The sequence below is a fragment of the Prionailurus viverrinus genome, chromosome A2 (assembly GCF_022837055.1).
Source record: "Prionailurus viverrinus isolate Anna chromosome A2, UM_Priviv_1.0, whole genome shotgun sequence".
Lineage (NCBI taxonomy): Eukaryota > Metazoa > Chordata > Mammalia > Carnivora > Felidae > Prionailurus > Prionailurus viverrinus.
The window spans coordinates 49,132,916-49,156,128 of NC_062562.1; the positions used below are offsets into that span (position 1 = coordinate 49,132,916).

A 23,213-nucleotide genomic window follows, 5' to 3' on the forward strand; every position below is an offset into this window, starting at 1 on the left:
CCTGTGACATTTTTATGGTTCCCCACTATCACTCATATCCACAGTTAGAATCTACATTCTTTGAGTATCAAATTAAAAGCTCAAGTTCTGGTGTCACACAAATTTCAAATCCCAGCTCTAAGTCTAACTAGCTATGTAATCTCATACCACATTTCTCTGGGTATGTTTCCTCACCAGCAGAACAAAAATACAATAATATCTACCTTTTAGTGCTTTTGTGAGGATTAAATTAGATAATCCACGTAAAGCATTTAGAAAAATGCCTGATTCAAGTTATCATTCAATAAATATTGGCTACTACCATATTATTAGTAATAGTATTAGTATCTGTATCATTCTTGGCATCTACCAGAGTAATTAATACGACATCCATTCAACACATAGTAAATTAAATTTATATTTGTTAATTAAATAATAAAATGGTGAAATGGAGTCGCACATTTTATTTTCATAAGCAGCACTGAGACTTGATTTGACCAATGAATTTTTATAGCACACACAACAGAAATACTGCTAAACCACTCAATCCTTAAGATTTCTCACAGATGTAAATATAAACTACAAGTGGTCTTCCATCTGCTCCATAAGCAATATACAGTTTGTCATTTTCCTGAGAAGTTCAAAGGCACAAAAGCACATGTTAGATATCTTTCTATTCCTTTGATATACTTGGGATATGTTTATTTTTTTAAATGTTTATTTATTTTTGACAGAGAGAGAGACAGAGAATGAGCGGGGAGGGGCAGAGAGAGAGGGAGACACAGAATCTGAAGCAGGCTCCAGGCTCTGAGCTGTCAGCACAGAGCCCAATGTGGGGCTCGAACTCACAAGCTGTGAGATCATGACCTGAGCTGAAGTCGGTCGCTCAACCGACGGAGCCACCCAGGCACCCCACTTGGGATATGTTTAAAGACACAGTTAGAATTTCTATAGAGATAGTGGGTTTGGGAGCAACGGTGAAGTACGTATGTTTCACCCAGCCTTCCTCTGTATCATGTCAGAGTGAGCTTTATAAACCATACCTAAGCAGGTTACTCCTCTGCTAAGACATCCTCAGCAGTTTCCCATATCCTACTCTAAATATGGCTTACAAAGTTGTCTGTTCATGCCAGCGTTTCCAGCGACATCATTCATTGCAGCAAGGTAACTCTAAGGTAACTCTAGTCAAGTTAAACTTCTTGCAATTCCTCTGAAGATCTTTTCCTACTTATATGATATTGCCCATGCTGACTACTTTGCCAAAAATGCCCCTCTCCATCTTTTTTGGGGGTGATGGAGATTGGTAAATACCTGCTTACTTTCCAATAGTTGGTGGAGACCAAGAAGCCTTTCCTATCTCCTGACCACCAATCAACAAAACCTACCATTTCCTTTTATACCTGTCCCCAAAAAACTCTGTCTTAGAACCTATGATGCTGGATTTTATACACACACTCACACACGCACACACACACACACATATATATATACATATACATGTATATGAATATATATGTATATATACACACATATGTATACACACACACATATACATATATATAATGCCCCACAATAACCAGGTAGTTCCCTACCATAAATAAATAATTCTTAGTTTCAGCCAAGTTCAAATGTATTTGACAGTCAATCAAAGGATTTTTCTACTGTTCCCAAGGGAATCCTTTTCAGACCAGACAGTGTCCACTTTAGATAGGTACCCCTAAGTCCCTTCTCCCTTCATTTCCCTTCCTGATTCCATCCCCTCTGCCCTCACCCATGTTCCTGGTTTCATCAAATGGTGGTTTGATGTCCTCACTCTCTGTTTCAGAGCAGCAAGACCTCTCTGGCCTCAGGTATCTGAGACTGGCAACAGTTGAGACTCACATTTACAAGACCAACTCTCTTTTGTATTATTGAGCAAGTTATTTAAAATTTCTGTGTCATACCTTCCTTAAGGATATAAAGAGAACAAAAGCAAATAAATTGATGATGATAATACAAGTAGACATTCACTTGGCATGATATCAGAGGCACTGAGTGGCAGACTGCACCCATATACCTTATCCACCATCTGCTATAACATCTGAAGTTCTTAAACCTAGAGTCATTCCTTAATGATCTTCTGATGATTGTCAACTAGGTCAATACACAAAGCTTTTATGTATACACAAAGCATTCAGAAGAGTTCCTGGCAAATTTGTTCAATAAATGTTAGTTATTATTTGTTTTGATATTGTTTGTTTTGATAATACTATTATGATGAATTATATGAATCATATTAGAAACGGTACAAATACCGATCACCTCTAAAATGGTAACTTCCATGGATTCTTATGATAGAAGATACTCCAGAAGCACCTGGGTGGCTCAATCAGTTAAGCATCCAACTTTGGCTCAGGTCATGATCTCAGGCTCTGTGACTTCGAGCCCCTTGTCTGGCTCTTGTGCTGAAAGCTCAGAGCCTGCAGCTTTCTTTAGATTCTGTATCTTCCTCTCTCTCTGTCCCTCCCCTGTTTGCATTATGCCTCATTCTCTCTCTCTCTCTTTCTTTCTTTCTCTCTCTCTCTCTCTCAAAAATAAATAAATAAACATTAATTTAAAAAAAAAAAAACCTCCAGGGGCGCCTGGGTGGCTCCGTCGGTTGGGCATCCGACTTCGGCTCAGGTCATGATCTCGTGGTTCGTGGGTTCGAGCCCCACGTTGGGCTCTGTGCTGACAGCTCAGAGCATGGAGCCTGCTTCGGATTCTGTGTCTCCCTCTCTCTCTGACCCTCCCCCGTTCATGCTCTGTCTCTCTCTGTCTCAAAAATAAATAAACATTAAAAAATTAAAAAAAAAAAACAACTCCATATTCACCAGGAATAAAAATGGAGAGGAATGGAAAGGCAAAAAGGGGATGAGACTATCTTGCACCACACATTCATTTGTTAATATAGGTCCCCTATTTCTTCTCCCTCCACGTAATCTAAGAGACTGTGAACATTGGAAAAGTTCTTTGTCTTGTTCCTAGTTGTGTCTAGCATCTAGTATGACATTAGGTCCAGAGTGAGAGCTCAGTACATCCTTGTTGTACTTAAGAGGGCACGTGGACAACAGCCCCTCTACCTAGCATTGGCACTAGTAAACAAATTCATTCCATGGCTGAAGGCTCTGGTCATGTATTGATTAGACGTTATGTTTCAGGCTCTTTCATATCTGGATAGTGTATTATTCCTACTCCCATTTTCATAGAAGTACTGAGAATGTTTAAACAACCTGTTAAGAACTCTTTCATGACAATCTTCACTTTTGTTTTTGTACCTAGGAGAGTATCTTCACATAGCAGATGCTCAAAATAGATGTTTATTGAATGTACCCATATCAGATACTATCACCTTCATAAGAGTTGTAAACTAGGAAGTCAAGAAAGCAGAACTGGGACTTCTAGAAACAGGTTGTTTTCAAAGTGATTATGCACACCTCCAGCTAAGAGGGAAGGGTTGGGAACTAGCTAGGGGCTATAACTCCAGAGCAAACAGATAAATTCCTTACCATAAGCCAGATGCCAGGGGCAATTTCTGGCTCTAATTCTTTTTTATAATATATTAATTTATCTCTGTATATTTACATTTTCTATCTTTAAAAAATTTTTTAATGTACACATAGGACTATATAACAACAAAGATCAAAATTGATCTTCTCTACAGTTGGAAAAATAATGAAATACCTGAAAAGCACCCCATCCATAAAATACCTTTATGAGAAAATGCCAACTAACATTTATTTTAGTAACAGGTATTTTAATTGAAGAGGCAGAAAAGCTTTTAAACCAAATCTGGCACTCTTGCCTCTTGTTCACCTCCTAATAGAGGAATGTGATGTATTATGGATAAGGAGACAAAAGAGTATGAAGACTCATTCAGAAGCTACTGGGATGTTCTGACATCATTTCAGGAACCACTATGTTGGTAAAGAAGAAAATAAACTAGCCACAAAACTGCACACCAGGCTTTGCATCTTATTTTTCAATCTCCTTTCCCAACTTTCTGTTATCTTTTGGTTGAGAGGTAGGAAGGAAGATTCTGGAGTGGGAAGATGCAGAAAGTGGACTTGGTTCTGAAAACAATGGTGAGTCATTTAAAGTTTGTTATCAGAAAGGATAGGGAAAAGCAAAGCAGTGCCTTGGAAGTATTCCTGGAGCAGCAGTGTATACATAAGATCAAAGAAAAGAAATATTGAAAGAGATGGATTTGACAGATATTGAGAAAGAAATTGGCAGGACTTGGTGACTGAATGATTTGGGTTGGAGAAGGAAGAATTATGGGTTTGTGCATTTGAATGAATAGCAGCAATGACAGAGGTATAGATCCTCTTTATAAAGCTCATATCTCATATCTCAGGGCTTATTACAGGTCACTTCTGTTATTTAAAAAGTTATTGGAACAGCAAGAAGTTAACCTGAAAGGCAGAGAATTAGACACATATCCTTCAAGAGGAAAGCAGAGGGTGCCTGGGTGGCTTAGGTGGTTGAGCATCCGACTTCGGCTCAGGTCATGATCTCATGGCTCATGGGTTTGAGCCCCGCATCAGGCTCTGTGCTGACAGCTCAGAGCCTGGAGCCTGCCTCGGATTCTGTGTCTCCCTCTCTCTCTGCCACTCTTCTCTTGTGTTCTGTCTCTCTTTCTCTCTCAAAAATAAATAAACATTGAAAAATTTTTTTAAAAGAGGAAAGTGGAGATCTAGTAAGTGAGAAAATAAGTTAACTTATATACCGGGAGAAAATAACTTTTTTATTAAAAGAATAAAATTGGCAATAGTGTTCATATTTCAATATGATTTTTAAAAAATGCACTTAAATTAATGAAGCAACAACATACTCTATTTAAAGCCATCATATAGATTTGTTTTAATTTTTTTTAATGTGTATTTATTTGAGAGAGAGAGAAAGAACAAGTGGGGGAGGGGCAAAGAGAGAGGGAGACACAGAATCTGAAGCAGGCTCCAGGCTCCAAGCTGTCAGTGCAAAGCCCAACATGAGGCTTGAACCCACAAACCGTGAGATCATGACCTCAGCCCAAACTGGACATTCAACAGACTGAAACACCCAGGTGTCCCTAAATTTGTTTATTTTCAACTGGATGTTTTAGTGTCAAGTAGAAATGTTTTTTCCTTTGGGGACATTATCTTGAAGATCATGTTAAATTTCTATAAATTAAAATTTGTGTATAACCTTCATATTTTTATATAGAGCTTAAGGCCTCTGAGAACATAATTTTTAAACTAAGATATGATTACAGATCCACTCATTTTTATAGTTTTATTTCATGGTCATCATTCTGGTGTTGTTCCTCATCTCAACATTTGAAATATTAGAATAATGTGGCATACATCTTTTGATATTCCCAGCCACATCCATGCTCTGTTAACAACTCTCCCTTCCATCAAATAAATAAACATAACCAGATGCATGCCGTGTGATTCATCCTCTTGGTCCCATAGCTGATTGGACCAGAGACAGTCATATGATCCATGTGGAGCCAATCAGGTGTTTTCTCCTGATATTGGACACTTGGGTCAAGATTGACTGGAAATAAGAGGTGGATTCCATGGCCAAAGGCACCATCTTGGGGACAGCTGTGATGGTTAATGTGCCAATGAAGCAGAAGCAACTTTTCCTCTTCTGAAAGTAAATATGGAAAATAGAGACAGAGACCTTGTGGCACCAGAGGAAGATGAAGGATGGAATTGCTGTGGCTCCCAGTGACACTCCTCTACTGTAGAAGACCAAAATACACACACTTTCTATGCTTAAATTCTATGACAAATACGTGAATCATAAACAAATTCTGAAACTAAGATCCAGGGAATAAAATTTCCAAATTAAAAGGGGTTTTGTAACCATACAAGATAATTATGCTAGATTTTTAGGGTTCGGGAGTAATCAAGTCTTGATAAGTATCCCTTCTTGATTTTAGCAACCCTCCCTGTTAGATTTTCTAATGCCCCGCTTCTCTGAATTCCTAGTCTTCACTACTATCTGCAAATGTTCCACAGAGCTAGTTAACTTTTTCCTGCCTACTGGTGAGCCTTTTGTTATTTAGTTTGAATCTTTCTAACAATTAGAATAATCTAATGAGCAAGGTGCAACATGGATTGATACTTTCCTAGGATAGCCAGCTAACATTCTGGCATAAAAATCACTCTTCATCTAGTCAGATTAGCAAATCAACAATGTGAAAATATGACTTGTATCAATTCCTTCCATCTACTCACCTTTATGGCTAGTATATCACCCTACAGATGTCATTAAGCCACCCATAAAAGATATAGTATCTTCTACGTTCATCTATTTATACATAAACTGCATCTCTCAGGCAATACCTTTAGCAATTTATAGACCTTTGTTGAATCACAAAATCAGTTAATGATTCCAGGAGACTCTTGCCAAAAGATGTTTAATACTTCCATTCTTCTTAACTAAGCTGACACAGTCCTTAGAACAGTATGAGGTTGCAGGTGTATGTGCCTGTGATTGTGTATTTTTCTTCCCATTTAAAATTCTCTAACCAATACCACTGTCCTCCTTGACATTAGAACTAAGGGAGGGGCGCCTGGGTGGCGCAGTCGGTTAAGCGTCCGACTTCAGCCAGGTCACGATCTCGCGATCCGTGAGTTTGAGCCCCGCGTCAGGCTCTGGGCTGATGGCTCGGAGCCTGGAGCCTGTTCCCGATTCTGTGTCTCCCTCTCTCTCTGCCCCTCCCCCTTTCATGCTCTGTCTCTCTCTGTCCCAAAAATAAATAAAAACGTTGAAAAAAAATTATTAAAAAAAAAAAAATAAAAAAAAAAAAAGAACTAAGGGAAAAGTCCTTGAAAGAGACGCTCCCATTATTTCTGGTCTCCTGAGTTTGATAGTGTGGTGGTTATATAATCTTTCTAATATTCTGAGATGCATAATGCATCAAGCTCTTTGGCTGCCAAAGGAGGATAAGAGACAGATGGGATGTGTAATGAGAGTGAGGCAGGTGAGACAGATCTTGCTCAAAGCTGGCTGGTGGGGATAGTGAACTTAAAGCATTTTTTGATCTCTGCAAAGAATGCCATGAACTGAGAATTGGGGGATCTGGAAAAGTATCCTTAATCATGGTAGATCCAAAGCACTGGGGCCCTGCCAGACCAGGGCCCAATAAAGCTAAGCCTGTGTTAAGTAGGTTGGAAGGCCAAATCCCTGCTGAGTTACAATAATGCTTAATTACACATACTTTCACATTCTTGGTGCCTTCCCAGAATTATTACACACAAATACTAAGATAAATTGGTTGAATCACTTTCACCAAGTTAACTGTAACAAATACTTTCCCTGTCTAGAGCTTGAGAAGGCAGTCTGAATACAGCAGGCATCCTGGCTACCTAGGAACCAATAGATGTGCTGTGAAAATTAATGAAGAGAGGGAAGGAGAAAGAGGGATAGAGAGAAAAAAGGAAAATGGATGTGAAGCAAAAGAGGGAAATAATGAACAGAAGGAAAGGAGATGAGGAGGGAGACACAAGAAAGGAGTAAGGAAGAGGAGAGAAGGGAATAGGCAGGAGTATTTAATATAAGAATCGGGGATGGGAGAGGGTTGAGGGTGAAAAATAGGCAAGAAAGAAGAGAGGAGAAAGAAGGAAAGCAGCTAGGTTGCAAGAATAAGGAGGAAGGTAAAGTGATTTTTAATAAAGAATGAAGAAGGGAAGGAAGAAACAAGTGAGAAGAGAAAAGAAAATGAGACAAAAGATGAAGAGAAGGAAGAAGGAAGAAGGAGAAGGAAGAAGGTCTGCTGAGGAACACAGGAGTAGTCAATTTGGGTCTGCAGAAGACTTCCATAGAGAAAGGAAGTGATTCACTCACCACAAAAGTACTGCATCATGACCAAGGATTAGTTTACTTACTATAATGTTTCCCCCCGATTCTGTCATCCAATGCATGAGCCCATTCTTCCATGGTCAGTTTCCCACAATGTTGTAACAACCAATTCACTTCCTATGAACATATTTTATGTTGAGAACTGATCAAAGAAGAGTGGGATCATTACTGGATTAACTTTTAAGTTACTTCAGAAGGAAAAGTTTAGTAGTAACACCAGGAGCCCAAATGTTCTTCTGGTCAAGACCTGCTAATCAATGCAAGGACATTATTTTTGCTATTTTATCAGAGCACTTAGTTCATAAACCAACTTGTCATTTTTTTCTTCTCTCCTCATTTCCCAAATGAGAGTAATAGGTCAAGTTTGTGCCCTACCCAAATTGCCTTTACTGGGCTAATGCACCATCTCCCAGCTGTTGTGTGTTTTGGATTGCAGCTGTCTCCTTTTCCAAATCTCCAATACAAGAATTGTCCTTGGCCAAAAGGAGCCACCTCACCAATGAGATAGTCTACTTCTCCCCAAAGAGTCACTTCCTGATTAACTGACATGAGGGTACAAAAGGCAGGGTCTCTGGCCTCATGGTGGGGCACTCTGTAACATGATTCACATTCTAGAGCTCCTTGTGGGATCCAGCTGAGGCTAGACCTCTCCTGAAATCATGTTTTTGCTCAGATTTTTCCTTCATTCCTCTTAAGTGCACTCCCTTAATCAACTACTTATACAAGATTCTCCACCTCAGGCTCTGCTTCACAGGAATCTGAACTTAAACAGAGAGATTACCATCAACAAAATTGCAAACCTAAGGGCAAGGGATTCTGGAAATACTCAACATCATCCCGCTAACAATGTCTACCTGCCAAACCATTTGCATGTCTTTGAAGTAATATTTTATGAATTGCTGCTGCCTCAAAATTATTTGAACCAAAATACTTCCAAAATATATGGGGGCTCCATGCAGACCCATGTAAAGGTTTACATATTTAGAAGCTCATTTGCATACTGTTAGGGGAAAAAAGGGTTATTTTCAAAGAATACTTCCAAAAAGTTTTCTTTTGTTCCTTATTTGCTTGGTTTAGAAAATATTGCACTGATGTTGCAGTAATATGAATGCATAACTTCTGGGTTGAACAGGAAAGCAAAGTACCCCAAATTACTTAATATAACCCTTGTGGTGATAACTAAACACTTTCTTCAGCATTTTACCATTTATTGACTATATTTTATTTCTGCTTCAATAAGAAGCTGTCAAGTACTCTGAGAATTTCACAAATTCACTTTACCCTACTGACTACACTTTGCCATAAATTAATTACTGCAAGTGCATAATATTTATTTCTGCCTAAGGCGGTCGGCACTGGTAGGTCTTATTAGCATTCATTGAGGAATATAAAAATAAAGAGTAGAGTTGGCAAGTAAAAAGCATTTATGTCTTCACATCTTCAGTGATGAGGCTTAAAAATAATTTTCTACTTTATTTCTTCGTTGAGTTTGTGCCATAGGCAGCCCCCTCACATTTTTAAGTTGGTTGTGTGAGAAAAATTCGACCAAGGGGTAATTCAAGCTCTGTCACCCATTAAACACCCACAAAGTAAACATTGTAGATGTTTGATCAATTTGAAACCTGTTTCCAGTAATTTCTATAAGTCAACACTCTAGACTTTGATGCCAAAAAGAGCAAGAGACATGTCTGGTTTTTTTACCTGATTCATTTTTATGTCAACAAAACATTCATAGCAACTTACAAATAGGTATCATTAAATGCTTATTGAATAGATGAATGAACTTGAAGCCAAAAGATAAAGAGAACAAAAACCACTGGTGTGTGGGCAATAGATTTAGCTACTAGCACCATGACATGGTCAAAAAGTGTTTAGACACTTATCTGGCATTTACTTATCTTCTCTGAAGTACTGGGGATCTGAAACCTCCCTTACAAATTTAAAGTGCTGTAACTAAGTATTTGACCTCATAGATAAAGTGGGGAAATTCAATGGTGGGATCAAGTATCTCTCAGGTGGCTCTATTTCAAACTCTTCTGTAAACCATGTTTCCAGGAAAACTAACTCGACTGAGCCAAATAAAACTGGATCTGCCTGTAGAAAATAATTTAAAGCATCTTGTTGAACTTTGCCCCTCAAAGTGTGATTCATGAGAAGCATCAATGACATCACCTGGGAGCTTGTTAGATACTTAGAATCTTAGGCTCAGCCCCAGACCTACAGATCCTCCAGACTTCCATACTCCTGGTCAATTAAATGTATGTTAAAAGTTGGGAGGCACTCTTGTGGAAGAGTTGTCAGCAACCAGAGCATAGGCCCAGGTTCTCTTTGCCATTTTTGGGTGCTCACACTCCCAAAAGCCAGCAACTGTGACTCTTTGTTACAGCCCTGCATTCAGACTGCCAGAACTTGTTTTCCCTTTGCACACAGAAACAGGTAGTACCTAAGAATGCATGCTCCCATGGGTTAGTCCTTAACCAATGACTGATAGGTGACAGTACAAATAATCCAGACTCCAAGCCCCAGAATGGACAACTTTGTTTTCACAACTGTTCTGTCAGATTGAGCCAGAGTAAAACTCCATGGGACTTTGCTTGATATCACATTCCTCTTTGGTGTTCTTCCCTTATTGATCTTATTTCCTTATTCTCCTTAAGGGTCTGTTTCTGGGGACCACAACCTAAAACATATCTATCAATATTATGCTTGGAAAATTTTAAGAACTAGTTCTCTGGGGAAAAATAAATCTCTGATTTTTAGTTTTTATCAGTTGCCATGGTGTAAATACTCCCACCATTACAGATTTCAAGCTATAAATATAAGGTCATAGAATTAAAAAGAGATGCTCACAGTCTGTTCTCACAAGCCAGTATGAACTGGTTCTAGCATAGCACAGCATATATTCATAGCCCACCTCATTTAAAACCAATAATTCTACCCCCAAGCTTTCTTGAAGAGCAACTATAGCAGAATATTACAGAGCATTAAGCAAAACTTTCTAAATATCTATCTGTCCAAAGAATCACACAGCACAAAAGATGCTCCAATTTACTGATCCAACAAACATTTATTGAGCAATCAGTATGTGCCCATCACTGTGGAAGCAGCAGAAATGAAACCAAATAAGACGTACATGATTTTAGTCTATGAGAACTTTACATTCTAGAGACAGAAGCAAAAAATAAATAAATAGTTTCTAACTGTGAAAAATACTATGCATGAAACAAAAAAGGAGTCAAGATAGACCATGTACTGGGTGAGTTTGGAGAAACTCAGTTGAGACAGATTCGCCAATAAAGGTCCTTTTGAAGAGCTGCCAGTTTTGTGGAGACTTAAAGGAGAAAGAAGAGCCAGCTTTGAAAGAGTGGTAGCAAAAGCAACCCAAGCAGAGCTAACAGTGTGGGCAAATGTCTGGAGACAGGAAAGAGCCTGGGATGTTTGAGGAACTAACAATAAAAAACTACTACTGGATGGGGTCCCTGGGCGGCTCAGTAGGTTGAGTGCCTGGCTCTTGATTTTGGCTCAGGTCATGATCCCAGGGTCCTGGTGGGATTGAGCCCTGTGTCTGGCTTTCTGCTGAGCATGGAGTCTGCTTCAGATGATCTGTCTCTTCCTCTGCCCCTCTCCTGTGCACTCTCTTTCTCTCTCTAAACTATAGTAACAACAAAAATAACTGCTACTGCAGCAGATTGTTGGGGGAGGGGATTTAAACAACATTAGGTGGTTAATGTCCATGTCAGGCTGAGCCTTGTGGGTCATGGTTTGAAGTGTGGGTTTTATTCTAAATGCAAAGAACAACCATTAGAGTGTTCTGAGCAGGTAGGGGAGTGACTGATCTGAATTATGTTTTAAGGTGATTCTAAATGTGTTCAAAGTAGATTGACAAGAGAGAAGCTAGGGGACCAGTTAGGAGGCAAGAAGTAGCCCAGGAGAAAGATGATAATGCCTTTGATGTGACAGTGGCAACATATATTTGGAGATGTGAATGAGCTGAGGATACATTTTGGAAATGGAGCTGAGAGGATTTGCTAAGGGACTGGATGTGCCATTAAAGAAAAGAAAATGAGTTAAAAGTGTGATGCTAGATTGATGACTTGAACAACTGGGGGCATGCATGTTTTACCTTCTTTTTTTCTCTTTTCCTAAAAGAAGGACAAGTTCATTTAACTGTCTTGGTCATACCTCCTTTTTTGCCCCACCTATGCTTCCCAGAATTTTTCAATTAAACATGGAAACATGTCTCTTTAAAATTCATATTACTTCATATTCTCATGATTTCACCCAGTTTTCTCCACCCAAACACCTACTTACTCAACAAAATCCCACAACAGAACTGAACATAATTGATAAAGAATTCTCAGTGGGTACCTAGGGAAAAGAGACTTTAATTATAAATACTCCTATGTTACTCTTCTTGTCCCTATCTTACTTCAAGGGACATGAATTTGTCCAGTAAAGACATGTCATGCTTTTCAAACTTTAATTTATCAGTTTCACTTAGAAAGTGCTTAAACACAGATTGCTGGAACCCACCTCCAACATTTCTCATTTAGTAAGTCTAGGGTAGTGCTCAAGAATTTGTATTTCTAACAGGTTCACAGATGATGATGATGATGATGGTGATGTTCTGGAATCCCTACTTTGAGAACCATATAGATACACTATCAAAATTGCATTCAGAAGCTTCCAAAATAGACAGAGGGAGATGGCACTATTCATGTATTATTTTTAAGATGGTTTAACTTCCAATGTCATTTCTTTCTCTAAGTCTTAGGTAGTGAATTCATCAGTCAGACTGTTGGCAGTGCCCACCTGCCACTGTGTATAAAGTGAGAACTGCAAGCCTTCAGAGAAGCAGAACACTCTGGGAACAGTGGTAACTTCTCATTATAAGAGACGAAAACAGATGAGTTAATCAGGAAGCCCCTTCAACTCCACAGAGGTTCATAATTCCTATTTCAAGAGTTCAGACAAGCAGTTAATCTGCTGGAAAGATGGAAAATGAACTGGCTGTAACAATCTATTCATGCCAGAGGGGACTTTACATTAAAGACAGGATGCTCATGTATTATCATTAAAGGCATCTAGGTTGTTCATTCAAGTATTTATATTTTAATGCTCTGTTTAGTGAACCTGCTGGCCTTTCCCTTCTAGGTAGGGAAGAGCCACAATAACATTATCATATGATTGTACACTACACTATAGTTTGTGAAGTCTTTAATGGAATATACATATATATAATATAATATTATTATATTATATTATATTATAATATATTATATTATATTAATATATATATATTATAACCTTAGATTAATCTGGTACAATAGGAGTTATTCTTTCCATTTTGCAGATAAATAAAGTAAAACTCACAGAGATGAAAGACTTTCATAAGTTCACATAGCAAGGTGGTAACTTAACTGATATTTAAATTCAGGTCCTTTAACTCTTTGTGAAATGATCTGACTCCATGAGAAATCAAACTCTTCAGGATTCTATGGCTCCATGAGTTCACTTCCAACTCACCACTCCATGAGTTGATAAAGAAAAGCCCTAATCTCATGGTTAATATCCAGACAGTCATTAGACTGAACTCATCTCATGAAACGCTTTATTGAAGTCTATACTATGAGGGGCCAGTGGGTCTGAGTTTCTGCTCATTAACCTTATGTACATTTTTTTCTGACCAGCTAAGGCCACTGAGAGTTCCAGCCAATTTGCTTTGACTACTTGTTGATTTCTTTTAACAAAAAGTCAAAAACCCTAAATAAAGGCCACAACAAAAGTTTGAAGCCTATCAAACCGCCAAATTTTGACCATTTTTAACCTGCTATTTATTAACCATTATTAACCAGCAATTGTATCAGTACTTTCCATTAATAATGATGTTCTAGAATGGGACATGGCATTAAAGTCAGAAGGTCTGGGTTCAAGTCAAACTCTGCACAGAGCGCCTAATGTCTGTGAGTTTCAATTTCTGACCTGATGAGACAGGAATGATTACAATAATACCTATTTCATAGTATCTTTGAGAGGATGGTGTGAGATTATTCCTTTCCACTATGATTTATCAAACAGCTATCTTGTTCTAGGTGATCTGCTAAGTGCTGAAGATACAAAAATAAATAACTTTGCTTGCCTATAGGGAACAAAGTTTAGTGAAAGAGGCAAATAAGTTAATCAGCTGTTGCAAAATAGCTCAGGAAGCCCTAACAAAAGTCAATCAAGACAGAGAGAAGATAGTAGCTAACTCTGTGACCAGTGTAGGGCTTAGATGATTCCGAGGTGCCAAACAAGAAGACTATCTAAATTAGCAGTATTTAGAATCACCTGGGGAGCTTTAAAAACTGATGCCTTGAATCCCCCCTATATAACATGTTTGGATAGGTGGAGAGAGGTGGCCCAGGGTCATTTGTAGAGGAACAGATTTTATACAGTGAATGGGTGGTACTATCTGGAAACATTAATGTTGAAAAGTGCAGGAAATTGTGGCTTTCATTTCCATGGAAAGTATTTACAGATGAAAGCATAGACAACTAAAATTGAGTGTGGAAAAAAACAACCTTTTGAAATGGGCACACTATGTCACTTCCATATTCATGGTCAACAGTGATAATTTCTCAACCAAAGGTATTAAATTAACAACCACTTTTTATTGTTTTCAGTTGATTTGGGGGAGAAAAAAGATACCAACCATATCTATCTGGCAGGTGTTAGCCAAGGTCTGGTCTGTTTCTATGATGCATCATCACTAGTAATTACAGCTGGATATGGGTGCAGCTCTGTCGGAAAATCTCCTGGGGTAAGATCACAATGTACAATGCTCTGAGCTGGAAATTTTGCCTATGCAAATATTTATAGTTGGGAGAGTATATAGATATACAGAGACCACCAAGTTTTCTTTCCTGGCCACCACCTATGGCCACGGCAGCCTGAATGCTCCCTCAGATTGGCATGCAATGACTGGCAGTCACAGATCATAATAGAAGCTATCAAAAGGGATCAAGAAGGACCAGACCAGGTCTAAACAGACCAGAATCTAAAAGGATAGATTCTCTGACTCTTTTGTTTCTCTTCCTTCTTATAGAAATCCCATTAATCAGGAATAGTGGATGGATGTTTCTTTACTGTACATTCAGTTACCCTTAGTCTTGTGGGGCAGGGGTGGGGGGCATTGTTTTTCCTTTGGAGAACTATCTTTCCTTTATAACCAGTCTTATAATTCGGGTGGAAATGACTCCAGGTCCAGCTATAGGGAGACATCCATGAACCCGGGCTAGTTATCAAACTTTATTCCCTGGCCATGGTACTGGTTAGAGAATGTCAAATAATCCATGGTGATTCTTCTACACTCAGTGCTGGTGCTTTTGCTGGACTAATTGCTAAGGAGATGCCCTATTGGGATAACTGATCAACTATAAATCTGGGACTCCTGGGTACCTAAGAGAAAAGCAAGACTGAGAGATGAAGATAGGGAGAATACTTCTGATGACACATTTGCCCTTTGAGATCCATCTGTACCTAAAGCCAGTTAACCCTGGACCTTGCAGCTATGAGCTAAAATTCCACTATTTCACTCTAGATAGTTTGATTTTGATTTCAATTTTCTATTACTAAGAGAGCTGAATACATTAAATACTCTGTTTTGAAGGATGGAATGAGTCTAGTTAGTAGATACAAGAAGAAGGGCATTTGCCCAGGACTGGCACCATATAATGTTTCTCAAATTTTTTCCGTGAAGGGTTAGATAGTAAATATTTTTGGCTTTATGGGTTACACAGTCCCTCTGGCAACTACTCAGCTCTGCCTCTGTAGTATAAAAGCAGCCTCAGATAGTATCTAAATGAAAGGGTGTGGCTGAATTCAATAAAATTTTATTTACAAAAATAGTGGTGAGCCTTATTTCCTGATTCCTGACTTAGAGAACTTAACCTAAAAAAAAGACAGCTATAGCACAAGTGTCAGATTAAGTAGACTATGCAGAACAGAAAATTCATGCTACAGATTCATCTCTACTTCCTCCACACCCATGGTGGGCATCACAAATCAATCATGGGAGTGCACCAGGGATTGGCAATGTGCTGAAAAGCTGCATCCTCACAACTGTGCTATCATAATACCCTCTACATCTCATCCCTCTTGAGCTATTTCTCCTTTTATTTATGGAATTTCCAGTTCTAAGTATCATATAAGAAGCATAATCCAAGGAATAATTTCTCATGGAGGAAAAGAGAGTAGGAATAACTGAAATCCTAAAATGAAAAAATCTTGAGATAATGGAGGGGTCTGTCTAGCCAAGGCTGGACTCTAAAGGGTTGAGAATTCTCTCTGTCTCTGTCTCTGTCTCTCCCCCTTCTACTCCTACCTCTACCTCTATCTTCAGTACTCTCTATATCTCTATTTCTTTTTACTGAAAACCTTCATAGATAGAAGCAGAAGGGTGGAGCATATAAATTGGATGGGCATTTTAACACTTTTAATAGTTTTTGTATTACCTTTTAGTGAAAATTTAAATTTACCTTGAAATAAAAACCACCTTTATTTTAGGAAAATCACTCTGATGTAGCTTTTAGCTATGCAAAGGTAAAGCAAAGAATTTTAGAATGAATTAATAGAATGCAAAGACAATCTAAGCTTCTCTAAAATAGACTGTAAAAATTTTGATTTCATTGTGTTAACATTTTACAGATTATGATTTCTCTAAGGACACATTCATTTCCTAATTCATGTGCTGTTCCTAAAAGTGAGTGTCTTTTCTTAGAAGATATGTACTCCAGGGCACTTGGGGGGCTCAGTTGGTTAAGTGTCTGGCTTTTGATTTTGGCTCAAGTCACGACCTCATGGTTGTGAGATGGGGCCCTGAGTTGGGCTCTGGCTCCATGCTGAATTGGGCCTGCTTGGTATTCTCTCTCTCTCTCTCTCTCTCTCTCTCTCTCTCTCTCCCTCTCCCTCTCCCTCTCCCTCTCCCTCTCCCTCTCCCTCTCTCTGTCTCTCTTTCTCTACCCTTCTAACACTAATGATCTCTCTTTTCACTCTGTTAAAATAAATTAACATTGTAAAAAAGGAAGATATATATTCCTATTTATGCAAAAATCATAAAAAGGAAAGCATAATAGAGAGATTGTGTCAGCAAATTTGCAAGAGGGACTCTAAAAGGAACTGGATTGATAATGCCAAAATCCACCTCAACTGTTGTACTAGAGACTTGTTGCCTAATATTGTCCACCTGGTGATGGTCATCACAAAGTGATTCCTGGAAGAGAGTCAACCAAAGATTTGTTAATTTGTTTTCTTGAAAAAAATGGACTTCACAATCAGCAGTCATCTTAGAACAGAGCAGATGTGAGGCTAGAGAGGGAGAACATCAGAATTTGATCTGGGACTTCAGATGGACAGGGGCAGCTGCTGGTTTAGAGATATGAGCTAGGTTCTGCAATTATGACAGGCTGGGAGCTAGCAGGAAGGACCTGGTATTAGTTTCCTAGAGATGCTATAACAAGGTACCATAAACTGGGTGGCTTAAAAAACAGAAATTTATTTCTGTTCCAGAGGGTAGAAGTCCAAAAATCAAGTGGTCAGCAAGGACATGCTTCCTCTAAAAGCCTATAGGAGAGACTCCTTCCTTGCCTCCTCCTAGCTTCTGGTGATGGCCATCAGTCCTTGGTGCTCCTTGGCTTACAGCTATATCACCTTAATTTCTCTCTCTATCTTCACAGAGCATTCTCTTCTCTGAGGCTTCATCTTAAAAGGACACTAATCATATTGGATTAGGATCCCATGTTAGCCCTGTGTCACCTCATCTGAACTGATCACATCTACAATATTTCCAAATGTGGTCACGTTCTGAGGTACTGGAGTTAAGACACTGACATATCTTTTTGGGAACATAACTCAGCTCATAAACAGATCATACCTCCCAGAGGTCTTCCAGAAGGGGTTCTGACCTATGAACCCTGAGATCTCTGGTATCTATTTCTAGTCTTTATCACCCACTATTTCAAAGGTTTCATCACCCTGTATTATCTGTCTCTATGGCAGGTTAAAGAAAAAAGTATGCCCAGGCCCAGGTATAATTACAGAGAGAATCCCAAGCCTTAGTGGACCCACCTGAGACACTAAGATGCAACCAGTAAAAGAGGGCAGAAATCTAGAGTCAAACAGTTGGCAGGGGTAGCCAATGGGATAAATGTGTGGAATATTTAAGCAATCTCTGTGGATGTGCAGAGACACTTGAGGAAATCAAATATTCTAAAGACAGAACTTTATGCAAACATAATGAGGGCTTACTTCTTAATTTTGGTATTTAATAAATAAAGGAGTTTAACTTTATGTTCTAACGATGGCTGATAGGGTCTTGGGGGCACTTGGGATTCACTCAGTTTGTCTTTATCAAACTTTGAGAAAGCAAGCAAGTCAATAAACATGTTTGGACAATTAGGAGCTCACAATCTTTCTCCTTCTTCTCTGACTAGACAGCATGTTTCCAAAAAGCACAATAGTTAGTGGGAATAATGGCTTCAAGAATCCACAGTGTGGAAAACTAGCCCAGTCCATCTGGGAAGAAGCCAAGAGGACGATGGTCATTCCTTAGGAAGGTATTGTGAGCCAAAGGTTAAGTGTTTTCTATCCAACTACTCGACAAACACAGAAGGGAGACAAAATTCAATGGCAGTTAATGGCATTTTCTAAATTTCTTAATTACTTGTGTTTTTCGTTATTAGTTAATGACCTGAAAACATGAGATAAGACAATATTAACTCATGAGCATCTGAATAATTGAATTAATATGACTACACAAGATGTTTCCTGGAACCGTGTTGTAATAAATAAAAATAAAATTTCTTTGATTAAAAATTCCAAGGAAGTATACATGGCCCCCCATCCTAATTGCACTCCAAATTGCAGTGGAGTAACTCAATTTTTAATTCTGATTTTAAGTCTAACTTTTAATTCTGATCTTCCCTGTCCTGACTTTAATCCATGAAATAGAATAAGGATAAACAAATATATATCTTTGATTAGACAGCAGTTTCCTCTCTTCCAGATATGCAAAGTGAGACTGTAAGGAGCATTTTAGTGCCCCCCACCCCCAATGATTAAGTTAAATTCAATATATGAGGTGACCAGACTCTGGCTTAAATGTCTGTTACAAAATGAGGGAGACCCATTTCCTGCCCTGAGGAAGGTCACAGTCTACTAGGGAATATGATTTATTTACAACCCATATGAAGTGTGTAATAATAAATGTATATAAACACACAGAGATGGCATTGCTGAGGGAGATGAACCAAGTGGAATGGACAGGTAAGGGTTACAGAGATGGTTGTATTCCAGCCATGTCTGGAATTTAGATTAGAGTAGCCAAATGGACAAAGTGGCACTAAAGAAGGCTTCAAGTACAAAGGACTGAAGAGACAAAGGCACAGACATTAAAACAGGGTGGCACAAAGAAAAACAATGTTAAGTTTTTATGTGTCTGGAATGCAGTGTACAAGATAGTCTAGAATGATCGGCAAGCAGTCAATGGGACCAATGAAAAGTTTTAAGCACGGGAAATAGAGTAATAATTTTTTTTAAAAATTGCAGAGGAGACTGTTGTCTGTAGCTTATTACTCATAGGTTAGCAAGAAACTTTTATGAGGATGAGATCATAGGCTCAAGTCCATGCAGGCCAGTAGCAACCTCAAGTCTGTGACCACAGACAATATTCCGGCCTCACCCCAGCCATTCCTGTTTGGGGCAATCCCTACATCAGGCTTTTTATTGTAGGCAGGTATGTTAGGGGAAGCAGCTGGGTGTCTGAAAAGACAAATGTAGGGACTATCACCAAGATGACCCAGAGAACTTGGAGTCAGCTTTTCATTATTATCAAAAGCCAGATTTTGTATGCTGAGGTTGGAAATGCTACAGGCAAGAGACGGGAGGTATTATCATCTGTCCTTTCTGGCCTGTACCCTACTTCTTTGGCATTTTTCCTATTTCCACTCAAAACATAATGGAAAGGGGAAAAGAAAGTTTTGGGCCCAAGAATGCCAATTCTTGTGCATCAGAACTCTCTTTCTGAACCTAGGGAAGCATCACTAATTAATCATGGGACTCTTTCCACTAATCCTCAGTATCTTTTTGATCTGTCCAGTCTGCTACCATAAACAATTAGCATTGGCACAGGAAATGAAGTCTAGTTGCCATCTCGTTTTAGAACAATTCTACAGGATGGTTTGTTAACATTGGCTTTACGAGGACATAATCCCAGTGGCATGTTGTTTAAAGTGGTGGCATCCATGTTTCATGAGAAGCTTTCAGATGGCAAGGCTGAAAGCCAGACCTGGCAAAGTCAAGGCAAAAGTTAAAAGGTAAGGGTAGGAATAATCAAAGAAAAGATGTCCAAAATAAGCTCCCAGGGTCAAAGTCACATGCTGTCTCTCCTGCTTGGAATACTCTTTCAGCTTCTCCTACTTTGGTTAATCTCTATTTATTCTTCAGGTCCCAGCTTAGAAAATGTTCTTATATGGGAGATGTGTGAATTCAGCTGCACCTTCTGTTGCACTGACACCATCCTAGATTTTCTCTATCATGGCAACCTTTGCCATATGAAAGTCATATGGGTATTGTATACCACTCCAGGGATTTATCACATTAGTCCAGCTCAACCTTATAACTTGCATAGCAGATGCCTCATTTCAATTTTACAAATTAAATGGACAGCAGAAGACAGAGAACAATATGATCTGGCCCTCCAACCTGATTATCTCACTCAAAGTCTACATATTTAACTTGATGACAAAGAACACGAAACATGAGACTTTGAAACAATGTCTTAGGCAGAACATCTTTCTTATTTTTCTTCTACATTAGGGTCCCATTTTTTTTCTCAGAATACAAGTCTGAAGTTTGGGCTTAAAACTCCAATTTGCAATGTCTAGCAACTCCTGACACTTGCTGAGTGAATACAATCTGTAGGCTAAAATGCTATTAGAACCCAGCTTGTTATTACATAAACCTACATGTTCTGTGTGTACCTGGAACTGAAAGAAACAATCTAATCTGAAAGAAAAATCAGTTGTTACAGTCAGAAAGATGTGGGCTTTTTTTTTCTTTTTTAATTGGGAAGGAAGGCTTACATTTCATTTTGTAAAATCTTGGTCAAGTTACTTAGTCTTTTCAAGTTTCTAATTTATTCATTTGTAAAACACTGCAAATTTATTGTGAGAATAAGATATGATATTTGTCCAAGTTGGTACAGTGTTGTATCCATAAGAGACAGTGAAATAAAATTATTGGTACTCATTTAAAAATTATTACTTGGATAAAAAACTTACATACATAGATCATCCCTTTCAATCTTTATAAAGTAAGCTCTATCATTATATCTATCTGATAGATGATACAATTAAGGCTGAAGGAACTTCCCTGATCTGCCCGAGGACATTCAAAGAGTAGTGGGCAGACCAAGATCCAGACCCAGATTCATCTGATTCTGTAGCCTATGCCCACCACTCTGGAATATAATGGTGAGGATAGCTCTGACCTATCAGCTTATCAAGACAGCGAAGAAATACCTCTAAACTCTAAATGCAAGTTCTAGATAAAACTATTTCCTGTCTTCCCTCGACATAGTAGGCAAAAGTTGCAGTGTGGGTCTTCTCACAAAGCTTTTTAAAAGGAGTTCATTAAGTGGGGATAAATATCTTTGTTCCTCTCTTTTCCTCCATTCTGCTGCTGGGAACATAAATGTGATGGCTGGAGCTCAAATGGCCGTCTCACAACAGTGAGGCAACTTTGAAGATAGAAGTCATATTAAGGATGGAGGAACAGAAAGGGAGAATACACCCAGGTGATTGATTAATGCAGCCCTAGACTGTCAACCATTGATCATATTTTATGGGAGAGTGAAAAAAATCTCCTTTCTTAGGTAAGCCACTGTTATTTGAGCTTCTTTCATATATAGCTGAATTTAATCTTAACTAATACAGGCTTCCACTCTATTTTTCATTTATATATTTCTCAGACTCTGAGATAAAGTAGTATGGAGACTCCATTTGTATTTTAAAATTTATAAAGCATAACTGAATCAGGCAAGGTGCCCACAAGAATAGCTAGGGAATACCAAAATGACAGAAGAATCCACTACTGCTTCTGGGTCAGGAAAATTGTGAGAAATGAAAGGAAAAGCAAATATTCATTATTCTGCTTTGGAGTACTCCAAATACTCATATTCTGCTCCCAAGGGGAAGACTCTCAAAGACTGAAGCTTCTGAAATAAAATCTCATATTTATCTCCTCAGAGATCATCCTACTATTTGGACTAATCTTTCTGGATTCTAGCGGAGCACAAGAAACAAAAGTAGCCCATTTATCTTCATGTTCTTGCAAGAATATGATTCAAGAAGTTCCTAAAGGACCAAAGGCAACAGCGACAGGCACACTTTCAGCAACAACCACAGCGTGGAGGATACATATTGAATTCTTACCAGGGAGAATTCAAACTCCTTTACTTCTACTTAACTCATTGAAATCTCAAAACAACCCTATCATCACTGATCTCTCCTACAAATCAGGAAATTAACATGCAGAGAGATTCTGAATTAGGTATTCACATGAAAGAATGACTTCAAAAAATAATGATAAAGCAATAATTTGAAACCCATCTAATGTTTGTAGTCGTGGAAACAGTAGTATGAGTGTTCTCCTTGAGAGAAAGAGAAGATACAGGATCGGAAATATGAGTCCCTCTTTAATAAGGAATTGACTTTAATTAAAGGAAGTCATGAAGTAAATCTCTAGAATGTTAAAGCACTTGTTTCTTCTGGTTTTAAATTCCTTCCCTGTGCAGATAGAAAAGCCACGGGATCCATCAGTTATAACCTGGCAAACATAAAGAGTTTTAGTTGGTTGACAAACCAGCTAAGGCAGAAAGCTCAGCAAAATATTTAATCTTCAGTGCTATTTTTGGCCCTTTAATCCAAAGAAGTATGAAATCACTCTCAAGTAATTTTACTATAGTATTTGTGTAAATGCATCTGAAATATAAACCTCCATATTGTTTAGGTATCAAAGTCTATAAAATACATCTTAAAAAATTGTGGCAGGTTATAGAAAATAGCTAATTTAGGATAGAATAATAGTTTATAAGTTGTATCTTGTGTTAAACACTTCAGATGTAAACAAATTTATAATAAATATACACGTAAAATCATATTACTTCTTTAACATCTAGAAGTAAGCTTCCTTTTTCAATATCATTAAAAGTCCAGAACACTTTTTGAGGTGGCTTCAATATTTGCTATCAATGTCTCTCTGTTGCCAGTCCCAATAAAACTGGATCAAATTTTAAAATGTGTCATTAATAGTTTAAACCT

The 23,213-nt window shown here is 38.3% G+C and overlaps 1 long non-coding RNA gene across 1 annotated transcript; it reads left to right on the top strand.

Annotated features, from left to right (window-relative positions):
- The first annotated feature begins 20,008 nt into the window (after positions 1–20,008).
- Positions 20,009–22,886, top strand: LOC125160557 (uncharacterized). The gene is made up of 3 exons (XR_007150279.1): positions 20,009–20,207; positions 21,601–21,766; positions 22,140–22,886. It is a non-coding gene; the product is annotated as an uncharacterized LOC125160557 (long non-coding RNA).
- The last annotated feature ends 327 nt before the right edge of the window (positions 22,887–23,213 follow it).